Here is a 17,349-nt window from a genome sequence, read left to right as displayed (position 1 = left end):
CTTTTTTGGAGCTTAGTTTCTGTCTCACATTAAAAAAAAAAAAAAATAGCTTGTCTATGTCTAAACACTTCTATCCGTCTCTGCAGAAGAATTTCTATTGTACAATTGTATGATTAGAATAATAAACCTTTTGGTGGTTGGAAAGTCTGAAGAAAAGAGTTTTTCACAGTGACATCTTCAAAGCATTTGGCATCTGTTTTATCTGTGAAGTCCAAAGTCACTTTACAGAAGGCAGGAAGTATTAGGGAAAATTAGACAGATTAGGCCACATTTTCTAGAATAAAACAATCTGAGTGTGAGACTGTCACGTTATGGTATCTCTCTCTGCCTCAACATAGAAACATCATTGACTCATGAACCAAAACCTGCTTGGCAGATGTGCTGGTCTCTAAGGATCTTCTTCACACAAACCCATGCTTTTAATTTACTATACCTTTGGTGGTTCACACACACTCAGGTCAGTCTAGTCACCAAAGAGAAATCTTTCTTTATTTTGATAATATGCATCATTACCTCCCTCCTGAGCATTTACTATTCCAATTTGTGTATCAAATTGGAATTCATTCATAAATAGAGGTACATGGAAATATACACAGGCTTTAAACTTAGTTCAGTCTGGATTTGACCCCAATCCTGCTACTTTCTAGCTGTGAAACCATGAATAGAGTACATAACTACTATGAGCATCAGTCTCCTCTTCTATAAAATCTTTACCTCACCATGATATCTGAGGAAGTAAATGCATACAGTGTGCCCATTAAACATTTATTAATGATATATTCTCAAATAAGTCTTAACTATGTTGTCTACAAATTTCAAGACTGTGAAAGCATAAGAAATTTTCTAGACCCTCTCCTGACCTTGAGGACTTCCTCTTCTTCCAGACATCTTTTAAGATTACAAAAACTAGTCATCTAACCTGAAGGATCCAGACCTACTTTATTCAAGGCAAGGTTTGGAGATATGAAATCTGCCCTGACTTGACAACTACAAGGTACTCAGGAAGTACTCAGGACAGAAGCTCAGAGGTGCCAGTAAATTCAATGACCTTAAAGAACAGACAGGAAAGCCATGCCCATTTGAGGTCATTACAGATCTCAGTAATTGGTATTCTCTTGAAAAATCAAATTCCATTAATCATGAAAATGGTACAAATACATTAGTGATATAGTCCATTTTTCCCTTGCAGATATTAAAATAAAGCAGGAAATATTTCCTGACTTTCAAACATTAAAACAAGGTAAGGAATGGTTTGTTTTATACTTCAAATGCATTTTCTCTAAACCATTTTCTATTTTCATTATTAATTTGATGCATTTATTTATTGATACTTTCTAATTTTATGATGAATTTCTTAAAATATTTTATCATTTTTAAATATTTCAAAAACATTTTAGCTGAAACATTCTGGTAGCTAATCTACATTGAGGTATGCACCTTCTTCTAGAAATCCTGCCATTTGTAAAGAATATTACTGACAAACTGTTGAACAATTATAAGGTAAATACCATGTGGAAATTAAGTTCATTTCAGTCAATCACCACCCTAGAGTTATATCTATAAAGTTGTTGTGAGATATTTAACTACAGCTGTGTAGAATCATGTAGCACTGATTTTAGGAACTGGATTTTACCTCATGTTAGCTCCGCTCTTATTTAGTAGAAGAACTGGCTAAATCTGCTAACAGAAGAATTTTTCTCACACAGTTTTTAGGAATTAATAAGTGGACACCTCAAAAACAATCAATTAAAAAATGGCAGAAGAGGGGCGCCTGTGTGGCTCAGTCAGTTACGCATCTGCCTTCGGCTCAAGTCGTGATCTCAGGGTCCTGGGTTCAAGCCCTACATCGGGTTCCCTGCTCAGCAGGAGTCTGCTTTTCCCCCTCCCTCTGCCTACCCCCCAGCTTGTGTGCACTCTCTCTCTCTCTCTGAAATAAATAAAAATCTTTAAAAAATAAAAATAATTAAAAATGGCAGAAGAAATGAACAGACATTTCTCCAAAGAAGACATAAAGATGGCCAATAGGCACATGAAAAGATGCTCAACATCACTCATCATGAGGGAAATGCAAATCAAAACCACAATGAACTATCACCTCACTCCTATCAGAATGGCTAAAATCAAAAACACAAGAAAAAGATGTTGATGAGGATGTGGAGAAAAAGGAGTACTATTGTGGGAATGCAAACTGGTGCAGCCACTCTTGGAAACAGTATTGAGGTTCCTAAAAATCAAAACTAGAACTACCCTATGATCCAGCAATCAGGCTACTGGGTATTTACCCAAAGAATATAAAAACATCAATTCAAAGGGATACATGCAACCCTACATTTATTGCAGCACTACTTGCAATAGCCAAATTATGGAAGCAGCCCAAGTGTCTATCAATAGAGAAATGGATAAAGAAGGTGTGGTATCTATATATACAATGGAATATTATTCAGCCATAAAAAAGAATGAAATCTTGCCATTTTCAGTAACATGGATGGAGCTAAAGGGATTATGCTAAGTAAAATAAGTACAGAAATACAAATACCATATGAATTCACTCATATGTGGAATTTAAGAAACAAGACAAATGAGTAAAGGAGAAAAGAGAGAGAGAGAGAAATCAAGAAACAGATTCTGAACTACAGAGAACAAAGTGATGGTTACCAGAGGGGAGGTGCATGGGGGGAATGGGTGAAATAGGTGATGGGGGTTACGGAGTACACTTGTCATGACAAGCACCGGGTGATGTATGGAATTGTTGAATCACTATATTGTACACCTGAAACTAATATAGCCTATATGTTAACTATACTGGAATTAAAATTTTTAAAAAGCATTCATAAAAAACATCACCATAAGTAACATCACAACTCAAATAATATAATAAACATCAGATGACAACTATGAAAATAAAAATGTGTATAGTTATTTATGTTACTATGGAAAAAGGATTTACATACATGAGATATGCTTGATCATGTTCATTTCCTCTGTTCTCCATACAATACATCTTTAATGGAAAAGAATAGAATCTTCATCTTTTATGAAGTTTTGCAATAATGTCCTTAATCAGTAGAATCTAAGCAAATGATATAAACCAATTTAGATTGCCATAATGAATGTGTGTATGAACAAAGTGTTCTTCAGAACTAAGGAATTCCAATATTAATAAGATTGATACATAGGATTGTTTACACTGAATAAAGGTGAGCATGTCCCTTTCAATAAAGCCTAAAAGACCTATTAATACAGAATATAATAACTCTATCCATTGCCCCAATACCTTCTCCTATGATGTTATTACCACCATAGAATTTCCTACATGCCACCTTCAAAGGATTTAGCTCAAGCCTGCATAGCCAGACATATGGGCACACAGTCCATCTTCTCTATATATATCACCTTTTCTAGGTATTGTTTCACTTCAGATTACATTAGGACCAAAGACACCAGTAAATAGCAAGACTTCCTTTTTGACACCTTGAAGCATAATGGAGTTGCCATACATTCTATCCTCATATTAACAACATATATTTAGTCCCTAATTGAATTCCTCACTGACTCGTTTAATGCCATTTCCATCTTAGAAATTTAAGGAACACCTATGCTACAAATTCAAATACTGACAGATTTCTAAATTAAAGAAGACTGCTCTTCACAATATAATTTTCTAAAGAAAAATATCTATGCCCATAAAATTTTGGAAGATTATACTTCAAGATTTTATTTTATTTTTTTTAAGATTTTATTTATTTATTTGACAGAGAGAGACACAGCGAGAGAGGGAACACAAGCAGGGGGAGTGGGAGAGGGAGAAGCAGGCTTCCTGCAGAGCGGATAGCCCGACGCGGGGCCCGATCCCAGGACCCCGGGATCATGACCTGAGCCGAAGGCAGACGCTTAACGACTGAGCCACCCAGGCGCCCCTATACTTCAAGATTTTAATAACTTATTTGGAAGGGAAACTATTTCTTAGTTTTGTTTTTCTCTGTTTCTTACTTTCACTACAATGGACATATATTAGTAACTATTTTAAAACCTTTCAAAAAAAATAAGACTGCTGTCCAGAAATTAATGTAGCTTATACAGTATGAAAAAAAAGTCCTCACCATTACCACTAAAAGATAAAAATGAGGTTTTAATCTAACAACATTCTAAATTTAACCAGATTAATTTCCAGATTTTCATTATATATGCTATCAAAAATCGCCCAGAATTCTAAAAACTGTTTCCTCATTAAAAGTCCATAAGAAATGATTATGTACTTTGTAGCTATCTATTAATGAGAAAAAAACAAAGCAAAACCATTTTTATTAAACTAATACAAGATTTCTTTTTACCCTGACTGTTGAAAAGTCAGCAGGGTCAGACGCAATTATAAGTAGAAATGGACCAGATGTTATATCTAAGTTGGAGAGATCAGGCGGCCAAAATTCATAATACAGCAGCTTTCAAATATTGATGAGTGTCTGTAGAAAGAGCAATAACATGAGAAATGATGGACTTTGGAGGAAGGGTTTTGAAGAAGAGTGAAATTTAGAATAGAAAATTGAATGAAGCTTAATAGAATGGCTGAACTTTCAATGGGCGGTTGAGAAAGGATAAGTGAAGTGGAAAAATTAAAATTGTTTCCTATAAAACTGAAAATACAAAAGAATACGCACTCTGACTTGTATAATGTGGAGGACACAAAAATATTGAATTGTGCTTATAAATAATACATTTAAAGCATCTTAAGATCCATAAAAGAAACCTGTAGAGAAGAAAATGCAACTTATCCAGCGACATTTGAGTATCCTCTAAAGAAATCAAAAGGTAGCATCACGACCACAAGAAATAAACAGCGCATAATTTGAAAGTATGTGCATCACCGCTGCCCCTCAATTCACATACTTTATAAATCAACTGGGTCTAAGTTTATCTATTACTCACTGGGTACCTGCGTATTCAGAGATCTTTAAATGTGCATAAGCAAACAAACAAAACCATTAGCAAAATATATGACAATTCCAAATTAGGTATAACTTATAAAGATGATTCCTTCCATCTCCAGTTAACCTATTAAAACTGCCAAAGAGTATTGGAATTTAAACTTCTATGGGTTTCAAAAAGCATGGGAAGTTTAAGCTTTTTGTAAATCAGGAAAATGGTTTCCTTGCTGGGCTTCCAACTTCTCGTATGCAGGATATAGAGATGGTATGAATACAAAGGTCCTTTCCAAATCTAACTTTACTCCACAGGGCAAATGAAATAAGGGCTCTTGCAACATGTTATATATTGATACATACACGTACATTCTGCTTCATTGGGCTAAAGATGACTTGCTATAATTCTGTCCAGGTAGCCATTGTTAAAGTGGTTTTCTTAGTAGGGTGGGAGACATCAGAATGTTGGGCCAGGGACTGCCATAAATTGTTATATGTGACATGTAGACACGACCTTTTTATCAATGATACAGAGTTGAGGATTGGGCCTCAGACAACCTAAGATGGACAAGGGGAACTCTGAATTAAGAGTATAACTTTTTTCATTTATTTGTTTGTAGAAGTTGACTTTTTAAGTTCTTTGAACTCAGACAAACTGAACAACTTGCTCTTCCTTTCATTTGAGGTTCCCAAGTATTCACTAAGATTCTTTGGTTCTTATCACCAAGATGTTGAGACATTTTTAACATAAAATGTATATTTTTATTTCAAAAATATGCTAGTCAGAAAGGACATTAATATAAACTACAAATAAATCAACTAAAAAAATTATTTCAGGGGCGCCTGGGTGGCTCAGTCAGTTAAGCATCTGCCTTTGGCTCAGGTCATGATCCTGGAGTCCCAGGATCGAGCCCCACATCAGGCTCCCTGCTCAACGGGGAGTCTGCTTCTCCCTCTGACTCTCCCCACCCTTCGTGCTTTCTCTCTCACTCACTTTCTCTCAAATAAACAAAATCTTTAAAAAAATAAAAATTAAAAAATATATTTCAATATATACAAATGCATGTGCATGTCCACTAGAAGACATAATGAAGTAATCTCAGATGCTTAAACTTACTAGTTTGAACTTAAGAAAATCAAAGTTAAGAAAACACATAGGTACCAGTAAGCGTAAGAATAAAATCTAGTGGTAGAATAAGTTATAACAGCGGATTTAATTGTATATGATTAAAAAAAGAGCAAATTAACACAAACTTTTAAAAAGAGCAAAATTAATTGAAATAGGAGTAATATACCAAAGCAAAGTATAGATTGTCATGAGGAGACAATGTGCAGGTATAATATACCTGAATCAAAACCATAGGATCTACACAAATGACCAATGAAATTTTTAATATTCCTGTGGCATGCAGGATTTTGTCTTAACGTGCAGAACTGTCCCATGTATGGCAAGGTATTCAGCATTCCTGCCTCCCACACACTAAATACTAGAAGCAACCCTGGTTATAGTGACAAATCTAACCTTGATCAGATCTAATCTTTCTTTTATATAAAAAGGATTTTTGTCTCCATTGCTGTTCTCAAATAAAGGTCATATAAAGTTTCTTGCACATATGAACTTTAAAAGTTCAATATAAGAGGAAGGGGCAACATGGTGGAGGAGTAGGAGACCTAAATTTCATCTGGTCTCAGGAATTCAGCTAGATAGGGATCAAACCATTCAGAACACCTACAAACTCAACAGGAGACTGAAGAAAAGAATAGCAGCAACTCTCTGAACAGAAAAGCAACCACTTTCTGGAAGGTAGGACATGCGGAGAAGTGAATCTGAGGCAATATTCAGGAAGATAGAGCATGGGGAGAGGGAGGCTCCATTAGCCGCTACTGGCAAATGTTAGAGATGTGGAGCACAAATCGGAACTTTGAGAAGTCTGCTCCGCTGAGGGAAGTCGCTCTAGTGGCTAAGGGGAGGGGGGCGCTGGAGCCCTCACTGGGACAGTGTAGTCTGAGGACCCTCGGGGTCACAGAAAGACCCAGGGTGCCTGAGTGCAGAGTTCCCAGGTATTGGAGTGGGGAAGCCAGCTGCAAAGACGGAGCCGAGGAGTGGGCTCTCAGCTCGGGGTTGCCATAAACCGTGATCCGCGGCACAGTGGGGCCACTGCTCCTCCAGCAGGGACCCAACAAGCAGCAGATCCGGGGAGACTCCCCTTCCTCCCCTGGGAGGAGTGGTGCAGGAGCATACCACAGGGATCTACTGGGTTTGGAGACTCCAAACGGGGTCAGGTGCCAGAGAAAGAAACACTTGGTCACAGGCCAGGTGAGCATGGAGTGCAGCCAGAGACCAGGGAGATGGGAGTGATTGACTGCTTTTCTCTGGGGGCTCACTGAGGAGTGGGGCCCCGAGTTCTCGGCTCCTCCGGGGTGAAGATTGGGAGGCCGCCATTTTCACTCTCATCCTCCAAAGCTGAACAGAAAGCTTGGAACAAAAGCTCCTGAGAGCAAACCAGAGCAGATTACGTAGTCTGACCCCGGAAAGGACGGGGCAATTCCGCCTCCAGCAAAGACATTTGGGAACCACGGCAATAGGCCCCTCCCCCAGAAGATCAGCAAGAACAGCCAGCCAAGACCAAGTTTACCGATCAATGAGAATGGCAAAACCCCAGAGCTAGGGGAATACAGCACACAGAATTCATGGCTTTTTTCCCATGATGCTTTAGTCTTTCAAAGTTAATTTTTTAAATTTTCTTTATTTTTTCTTTTTCTATTTTTTTAGTTGAATTTTTCTTCTTTCCTTTTTCAACCAACATCTTATCAATTCCTTTTTTAAAATCTTTTCTAATTTTTCAATTTTACAGTCAAATTCTATCTCTTCATTGATTTAACATTGTTTTTTGTATATATATGTTTTTCTTTCTTTAAAATTTTGGGATAGAGTTTCTTCTAACAGACCAAAATATACCCTAAATCTAGTATATGATGTTGCCCTAGGCTCTTCCCTAATCACATTCTCTCTCTTTTTTTATTTTTTTCATTCTTTTTTCAACCAACTTCTTATCAATTCCTTTTTTAAAATCGTTTTTTAAATGTCATCTTTACAGTCATATTCCATCCCTTCATCATATTAACCCTTATTTTTATATATATATGTTTTTCTTTCTTTAAAATTTTGGTAGGCAATTTCTTCTAACAGACCAAAATACACCCAAAATCTAGTGTGTGGCTCTGTTATATTCACCAGCCTGATCATATTCTTCCTCCCCCTTTTCTATTGCCCCCAGTTTCGGGTCTCTTCTGATTTTTTTACTGTATATTTTTCTGGGGTCATTGTTACCTTTTAGCATTTTCTTAGCATTTTGTTCTCTCATTCATCTATTCTCCCCTGGACAAAAATGACAAGACAAAAAAACTCACCTCAAAAAAAGAACAAGAGGCAGTACCGACTGCCAGGGACCTAATCAATACAGACAATAGTAAGATGTTGGAACTAGAGTTCAGAATGATGATTATAAAGATACTAGCTGGGCTTGAAAAAAGTATAGAAGACGCTAGAGAAACCCTTTCTGGAGAAATAAAAGAACTAAAATCTAACCAAGTCGAAATCAAAAAGGCTATTAATGAGGTGCAATCAAAAATGGGGGTGCTAACTGCTAGGATAAAAGAGGCAGAAGAGAGAATTAGTGATATAGAAGACCAAATGATGGAGAATAAAGAAGCTGAGAAAAAGAGAGAGAAACAACTACTGGATCACAAGGGGAGAATTCGAGAGATAAGTGATACCATAAAGTAAAACAATATTAGAATAATCGGGATCCCAGAAGAAGAAGAAAGAGAGGGGCAGGAGATATATTGGAGCAAACTGTAGCAGAGAACTTCCCTAATTTGGGGAAGGAAACAGGCATCAAAATCCAGGAGGCACAGACAACCCCCCTCAAAATCAATAAAAATAGCTCAACACCCCAATATCTAAGAGTAAAACTCACAAGTCTCAGAGACAAAGAGAAAGCCCTGAAAGCAGCTCGGGAAAAGAGGTCTGTAATCTACAACAGTAGAAACATTAGATTGGCAACAGACCTATCCACAGAGACCTTGCAGGCCAGAAAGGACTGGCATGATATATTCAGAGCACTAAATGACAAAAATATGCAGCCAAGAATACTTTATCCAGCTAGGATGTCATTGAAAATAGAAGGAGAGATAAAAATCGTCCAGGACAAACAAAAACTAAAACAATTTGCAAACATGAAACCAGCCCTACAAGAAATCTTGAAAGAGGTCCTCTAAGCAAAGAGAGAGCCTAAAAGCAACAAAGACCAGAAAGGAACACAGACAATATACAGTAACAGTCACCTTACAGGCAATACAATGGCACTGAATTCATATCTTTCAATAGTTACCCTCGATGTAAATGGGCTAAATGCCCCAATTAAAAGACACAGGCTATCAGGTTGGATAAAAAAAACAAAACCCATCGATATGCTGTCTGCAAGAGACTCATTTTAGACCCAAAGACACCCCCAGATTGAAAGTGAGGGGGTGGAAAACCATTTATCATGCTAATGGACATCAAAAGAAAGCTGGGGTGGCAATCCTTATATCAGACAAATTAGATTTTAAACCAAAGACTATAATAAGAGATGAGGAAGGACACTACATCATACTTAAAGGGTCTATTCAACAAGAAGATCCAACAGTTGTAAATATTTATACCCCTAACATGGGAGCAGCCAGTTATATAAGCCGATTAATAACAAAAGCAAAGAAACACATCGACAGCGATACAATAATAGTGGGGGACTTTAACACCCCCCTCACTGAAATGGACAGATCATCTAAACAAAAGATCAACAAAGAAATAAAGGCTTTAAATGACACACTGCACCAAATGGACTTCACGGATATATTCAGAACATTCCATCCCAAAGCAACAGAATACATATTCTTCTCTAGTGCACATGAAACATTCTCCAGAATAGATCACACCCTAGGTCACAAATCAGGTCTCAACTGGTACCAAAAGATTGGGATCATTCCCTGCATATTTATGGACCACAATGCTTTAAAACTAGAACTCACTCACAAGAGGAAAGTTGGAAAGAACTCAAATACATGGAGGCTAAAGAGCATCCTACTAAAGAATGAATGGGTCAACCAGGAAATTAAAGAAGAATTAAAAAAATTCACGGAAACCAATGAAAATGAAAACACAACTGTTCAAAATCTTTGGGATGCAGCAAAGGCAGTCCTAAGAGGAAAGTATCTAGCAATACAAGCCTTTCTCAAGAAACAAGAAAGGTCTCAAATACACAACCTAACCCTATACCTAAAGGAGCTGGAGAAAGAACAGCAAATAAAGCCTAAACCCAGCAGGAGAAGAGAAATAATAAAGATCAGAGCAGAAATCAATGAAATAGAAACCAAAAGAACAGTAGAACAGATCAACAAAACTAGGAAATGGTTCTTCAAAAGAATTAATAAGATTGATAAACCCCTGGCCAGAATTGTCAAAAAGAAAAGAGAATGGACCCAAATAAATAAAATCATGAATGAAAGAGGAGAGATCACAACCAACAGCAAAGAAATACAATTATAAGAACATATTATGAGCAACTATATGCCAGCAAATTAGATACACTAGAAAAAAATGCATGCATTCCTAGAGATGTATAAACTACCAAAACAGAACCAGGAAGAAATAGACCCCTGAACAGACCCATAACCACTAAGGAAATTGAAGCAGTAATCAAAAATCTCCCAAAAAAAAAGAGCCCAGGGCCAGATGGCTTCCCAGGGGAATTCTACCAAACATTTAAAGAAGAATAAATACCTGTTCTTCTGAAGCTGTTTCAAAGCATAGAAATGGAAGGAAGACTTCCAAACTCATTTTACGAGGCCAGCATTACCTTGATCCCAAAACCAGACAAAGACCCCATCAAAAAGGAGAACTACAGACCAATACCCCTGATGAACATGGGTGCAAAAATTCTCACCAAAATACTAGCCAATAGGATCCAATGGTCCATTAAAAGGATTATTCACCATGACCAAGTGGGATTTATCCCTGGGCTGCAAGGTGGTTCAACATCCACAAATCAAAGTGGTACAATACATTAATATAAGAACAAGAACCATATGATCCTCTCAATAGATGCAAAAAAAGCCTTTGACAAAGTACAGCATCCTTTCTTGATTAAAACTCTTCAGAGTATAGGGATAGAGGGGACATACTTCAATATCATAAAAGCCACCTACGAAAAACCCACAGCGAGTATCATAATCAATAGGGAAAAACTGAGAGCTTTTCCCCCAAGGTCAGGAACACGGCAGGGATGTCCACTATCACCACTGCTGTTCAACATAGTACTAGAAGTCTTAGCCTCAGCAATCAGACAACAAAAAGAAATAAAAGGTATCCAAATCGGCAAAGAAGAAGTCAAATACTCACTTTTTGCAGATGATATGATACTTTATGTGGAAAACCCAAAAGACCCCACCCCAAAAACTGCTAGAACTCATAAAGGAATTTAGTAAAGTGGCAGGATATAAAATCAATGCCCAGAAATCAGTTACATTTCTATACACCACCACCAAGACAGAAGGGAAAGTGAAATCAAGGAGTTGATCCCATTTACAATTGCACCCAAACCATAAGATACCTAGGAATAAACCTAACCAAAGAGGCAAAGGATCTGTACTCAGAAAACTATAGAATATTCATGAAAGAAATTGAGGAAGACACAAAGAAATGGAAAAACGTTCCATGCTTATGGATTGGAAGAACAAATATTGTGAAAACGTCTATATTACCTAGAGCAATCTACACATTTAAGGCAATTCCTATCAAAATACCACCCACTTTTTTCAAAGAAATGGAACAAATAATCCTAAAATTTGTATGGAACCAGAAAAGACCCCAAATAGCCAGAGGAATGTTGAAAAAGAAAACCAAAGCTGGTGGCATCACAATTCCTGACAGCTCTATTACAAAGCTGTCATCATCAAGACAGTATGGTACTGGCACAGAAACAGACACATAGATCAGCGAACCCAGAAATGGACCCTCAACTCTATGGTCAACTAATCTTTGGCAAAGAAGGAAAGAATGTCCAATGGAAAAAAGACAGTCTCTTCAACAAATGGTGTTGGGAAAATTGGACGGCCACATGCAGAAGAATGAAACTGGACCATATCTTCACACCACACACAAAAATACACTCAAAATGGATGAAAGACCTAAATGTGAGACAGGAATCCATCAAAATCCTTGAGGAGAACACAGGCAGCAACCTCTTCGACCTCGGCCACAGCAACTTCTTCCTAGAAACATTGCCAAAGGCAAGGGAAGCAAGGGCAAAATGAACTATTGGCACTTCATCAAGATAAAAAGCTTTTGCACAGCAAAGGAAACAGTCAACAAAACCAAAAGACAACCAATAGAATGGGAGAAGATATTTGCAAATGACGTATCAGATAAAGGGCTAGTATCAAAAATCTATAAAGAACTCATCAAACTCAACACCCAAAGAACAAATGATCCAATCAAGAAATGGGCAGAAGACATGAACAGACATTTCTGCAAAGAAGACATCCAAATGGCCAATAGACACATGAAAAAGTGTCCAACATCGCTCAGCAACAGGAAATCCAAATCAAAACCTCAATGAGATACCACCTCACATCAGTCAGAATGGCTAAAATTAACAAGTCAGGAAACGACAGATGTTGGTGAGGATGTGGAGAAAGGGGAGTTCTCCTACACTGTTGTAGGGAATGCAAGCTGGTGTAGCCACTCTGGAAAACAGTATGGAGGGTCCTCAAAAAGTTGAAAATAGAGCTCCCCTACAATCCAGCAATTGCACTACTGGGTATTGACCCCAAAAGATACAAATGTAATGATCCAAAGGGGCACATGCACCCCAATGTTTATAGCAGCAATGTCCACAATAGCCAAACTAAGGAAAGAGCCTAGATGTCCATCAACAGATGAATGGATAAAGAAGATGTGCTGTATATATGTATTATGGAATATTATGCAGCCACCAAAAAAAATGAAATCTTGCCATTTGCAATGACGTGCATGGAACTAGAGGGTATTATGCTAAGTGAAATAAGTCAATCAGGGAAAGACAAGTATCATATGATCTCACTGATATGACGAATTTGAGAAACAAGACAGAGGATCATAGGGGAAAGGAGGGAAAAATGAAACAAGATGAAACCAGAGAGGGATATAAACCATAAGAGACTCTTAATCTCAGGAAACAAACTGAGGGTTGCTGGAGGGGAGAGGGGTAGAGGGATGGGGTAGCTGGGTGATGGACATTGGGGAGGGTATGTACTATGGCGAGCACTGTGAATTGTGTAAGACTGATGAATCACAGACCTGTACCCCTGAAACAAATAATACATTATATGTTAATAAAAAAATTTTTTTAATTTAAAAAAATTTTTTTAAAGTTCAATATAATATCTATATCCAGGGCCAAATATGAAGGAAAAACAAAAGGAAAGTAATTTATAATAAAATATTATGTATTTCTATATGTAAATGCTTGAGCATGGCCTTGTTGGAAGTCATGATGACCTAAGCTGATATTTACTCCTGCCATTGATCAGTAAGTTTAAACTTCAAAGTTCACTTATATGGACAGTATTGAAAATGAAAGAGGGAAGATAAGGGTGGACACTCAAATAAAAATCTCCATTAGGGTAAGTGGTCTTATTTATACCCAATGAGAGAAAAAGCAAAACGAACATAATTAAAATAGGGATAACAAGTCAAGACAAATTATAGATTATCCAAGTAAAAAAGATGAAGTAATATGGTATTCCTGAAAACAACCTGTACAATCTATATAAAATATCCAGTGGGATATTAGAAAGTTACATAGAAAAGGAATTCATTTTTGTTGTATGGGACCATCCCTCATATTGCAGTACATCTATCATCTTTGAACCCACACCCTAAATGCTAGTATTAACCCCCATTGTTGTGACAACCTAATACATTCCCACAAATTTTCCAAACACCCTGGTGAGAACTACTGACCTAGTTAATGCCTATCATCCTCAGATGGAGTGTCACTACTTAACTTCCTTAAGGATAGATTCTGTAGACTGTCTTAGATTCTGACCCCCATCCTCACCCCTCAGTTGTTAAGTTCCTCTGACATCCAGTCTTTCTAACCCACAAAACTTACCTTAACTGTAATTGGCTTTTGAAAAATTTATTCTCAATTATGATGGAAGGTTCGTGAGAAAAGGGACTGTCTTGTTCACTGTGCCATATCAAATGCCTAGCATTATATATGTTCCATAAATTTTCTTGAATTAAATTCAGAATTTTTACTTCAATAGTGCAGCTGGATTTCTTCTACCTGCACTATTTGATATAGCGCAAATTTAGACTAATTAAAATAAATATTTTAAATAATGCCAAAATAAGACAAAACATAAAGAATAAGATTTACTGGCTGGAAAAAAATTGAAATGGAACATCTAGATACCTGATGTCAGACTGTTTAGGCCTTTATAACAGAATACCATAGCCTGGGTGCCTTATAAACAACAGAAATTTATTTCTCCTAGTTCTGGATGGTGAGAAGCCCAAGATCAAGGTACCAGCGTATTTGGTGTCTGGTGAGAAATCACTTCCTAGTTCACAGACTACTGCCATCTCCCTGTGCCCTCACAGGGTGTAAGGGGTAAGGCAGCTCTCTGGGATCTCTTTTGTAAGGGCCTAAGTCCCTTCATGAAGGCACCACTCTCATGACTTAATCATCTCCCAAAGGCCTCACCACTTCCAAATACCATCACATTAGGATTAGATTTCAACATAAGAATTTGGGGGCAGGGTAGGCATAAACATTTAGTCTGTGTTTAACTTGCAAAAAATATGTAATATAACTAACTTTAAAGAAAACACAGGGTAAGAAAGTTTCTAAAATGTTTGGGTTTTTAAGATATTTTTTATATCCATTTTGCAGAATTAAAAACTCACAAAAACACCAAGAAGATCATTATGATTTTAAATTATTTAGAAACTAACAAAGATTCATCTTTTTAAAATTGGAAAAAATCTGAAGAAAATAAGATATTTAAGAAAAAAATTACAAAATGCCTTATATCTATTAAAAGTTATCAGTTCAAGTACACAAGTTACATTCTCCATCTGGCCACCAGTTATCTGATATTACTGGGTGGTAGTGACCTGGCTCTGATACGTTATTATTAATTAAATCCATTTATTATCATTAGCTAAAGTCCTTTTTTCAGATTTCCTCAGTTTTTGCCTAATATCCCTTTTCTGTTCCAGGATACCAAATTACATTTAGCCATCATGACTCTTTAAGCTCCTCTAGACTGAAACAATTTCTCAAACTTAGTTTTTGATGACCTTGACAGTTCTGAAGAATGCTCCTGAGTATTTTGTAGAATATCCCTCTATTTGGATTTGACTGATGTTTTTCTCCTATCTGCAGTCATGCATTTGGGGGAAGAAAGTCACAGAGGTAAAGTGTCATTTATATCACATCATATCAAGATTACATACAATCAACATGAACTTAACCAGTGTTGATGTTGACCTTGAGTACCTGGATAAGGTAGTGCTTGTCATGTTTCTCTACTATAAAGTTACTCTCCACTACTTCCTTATTGTACCCTTGGGAGGAAGTCACTAAGCATAGCCTGAGAAGGTATGCTCCACATCTTAAGGCAGAGTTACCTACATAACTGCTTGGAATTCTTGCACAGAGATTTGTCGATTTTCCCTTATTTATTTATTTATTCACTCATTCATTTATTAATTCAATCTTTTATTTGTATCAGTATAGACTCAGGGATATTTATTTTATACTTTAGGATATAAACCAATACTACTTTATTTAGTTGCTCAATTTTTTTTTTTAGATTTGGCCTTTGAGAGCTCTTTCAGTTGGCTCCTAGGACCCTTTAACATACCTCCATCAATGTGGTCTTGGTTTTCTGTTTGTTCATCTGTTTTGCTTCATTTTTTGGTCATTCCTTACTTTCTGGTATTATAAGATGCTCCAGGTTCATCTTATATATCCCTTTTCCAGCTCTAGAATCAACCATTTCTCCAAGGAGCTCTGATTCCTTTTATTGGATAATGCTATTTGAAACCAAGGTCTGGGCACTGAGTGTGCTCATTACTTATGCACTGTCATTGCTTCTAGGGTCTCCTAGCTGACAATTAGGAAATAAATGTGTATATACTAAGCTATATACGTCCACATAGCTATAATACCTATCCATAAGTATCTAGAGTAAACAAAACAGAGGTTCATTCTGGTATCTCCAACTCTCATCTATTACTACCTGCAGCATTCCAGCCTTTTTCCCGTTGCTTGTCTGCAGTCCCCGACTCCAACAGAGAGCAAGCATCCACAAGCCACTTACTTAATTGTTCAGTTGCAGTATATATGCATAGCTGTTCCAAAATTGTTAACCTGTACTTAAAACATATTTCTCAAAGATCCATAACATAGCTAAAAGCTAATAGCTTAAAGTTTAAGAGACCAATAAATACATTAATTAGTGTCCTATTTATACTTTGTTCAACTTTAATCATTTATATTAAGTAATATTCCAGTACTTTTGATTCAATCCTCAGTGGTCATCAATTAATATTAATCTGCCTCAATTTCACTTGTCAGCCAGGACCTAGAATCAATTTTTTCATGTAAGAATGATTGTAATCACTACGCAAATCTCATTTAAATTGACAAATTGATGTTTTCCACAATAAGTGTATAGATAGCATCCTGATGCATCAAGTCACTAATAATTCTTCCCAGCTTCAAATATTAGTTTCAGATACTAGGGAAAAGACTAAGAAAAATGATGTTTTTGTGTGCTTTAAACATTTTTCTGCCACCATAATGAAATTTTTAAGAATAAATAAATAAATAAATAAATAAATTTTAAAAAATAATATTTGGGGCAGAATTTAATCTTTTGTGCTGCTATAGGCTCCATGTTTCTGTATAAAGTTAATCTCTTTAAAAATAGCAATATATTTTTTACTGAGCACACACTATTGGCCAGATGCCATTCAGATGTGTTTCATTTATTATGCACATTCCTCTTACCAGGCCTACAAGGTAAATATACTATCCCTATTTTAGAGATAAAAGAGAGAAAATTATGTTTCCAGGTTGAACATCCAGTAAAAAGCAAACAAGTCTATGATTTCAAAGACTACACTCTTTCCACTATAGCTGGTAGAGCATTGCAAAGAGTGTTCTGGGATACCAATGTCGTTTGTGCTTATTCATATAAGCAAAGAGACAAATTTAGAATGAAAAAAATAACGTGTTCACGCTTTCCTGAATTTCACTTGGGACCTTGTGCAGGGAATAAGTGCAGGTCTCAAAAAGAAAGTAATGCTAACAAATGACTTTGGCAAAATCAG

The sequence above is a fragment of the Neomonachus schauinslandi genome, chromosome 10 (genome assembly GCF_002201575.2).
Source record: "Neomonachus schauinslandi chromosome 10, ASM220157v2, whole genome shotgun sequence".
Taxonomy (NCBI): Eukaryota; Metazoa; Chordata; class Mammalia; order Carnivora; family Phocidae; genus Neomonachus; species Neomonachus schauinslandi.
The sequence above is the reverse complement of the archived record's forward strand: the minus strand, read 5'-3'. Positions refer to the sequence as shown.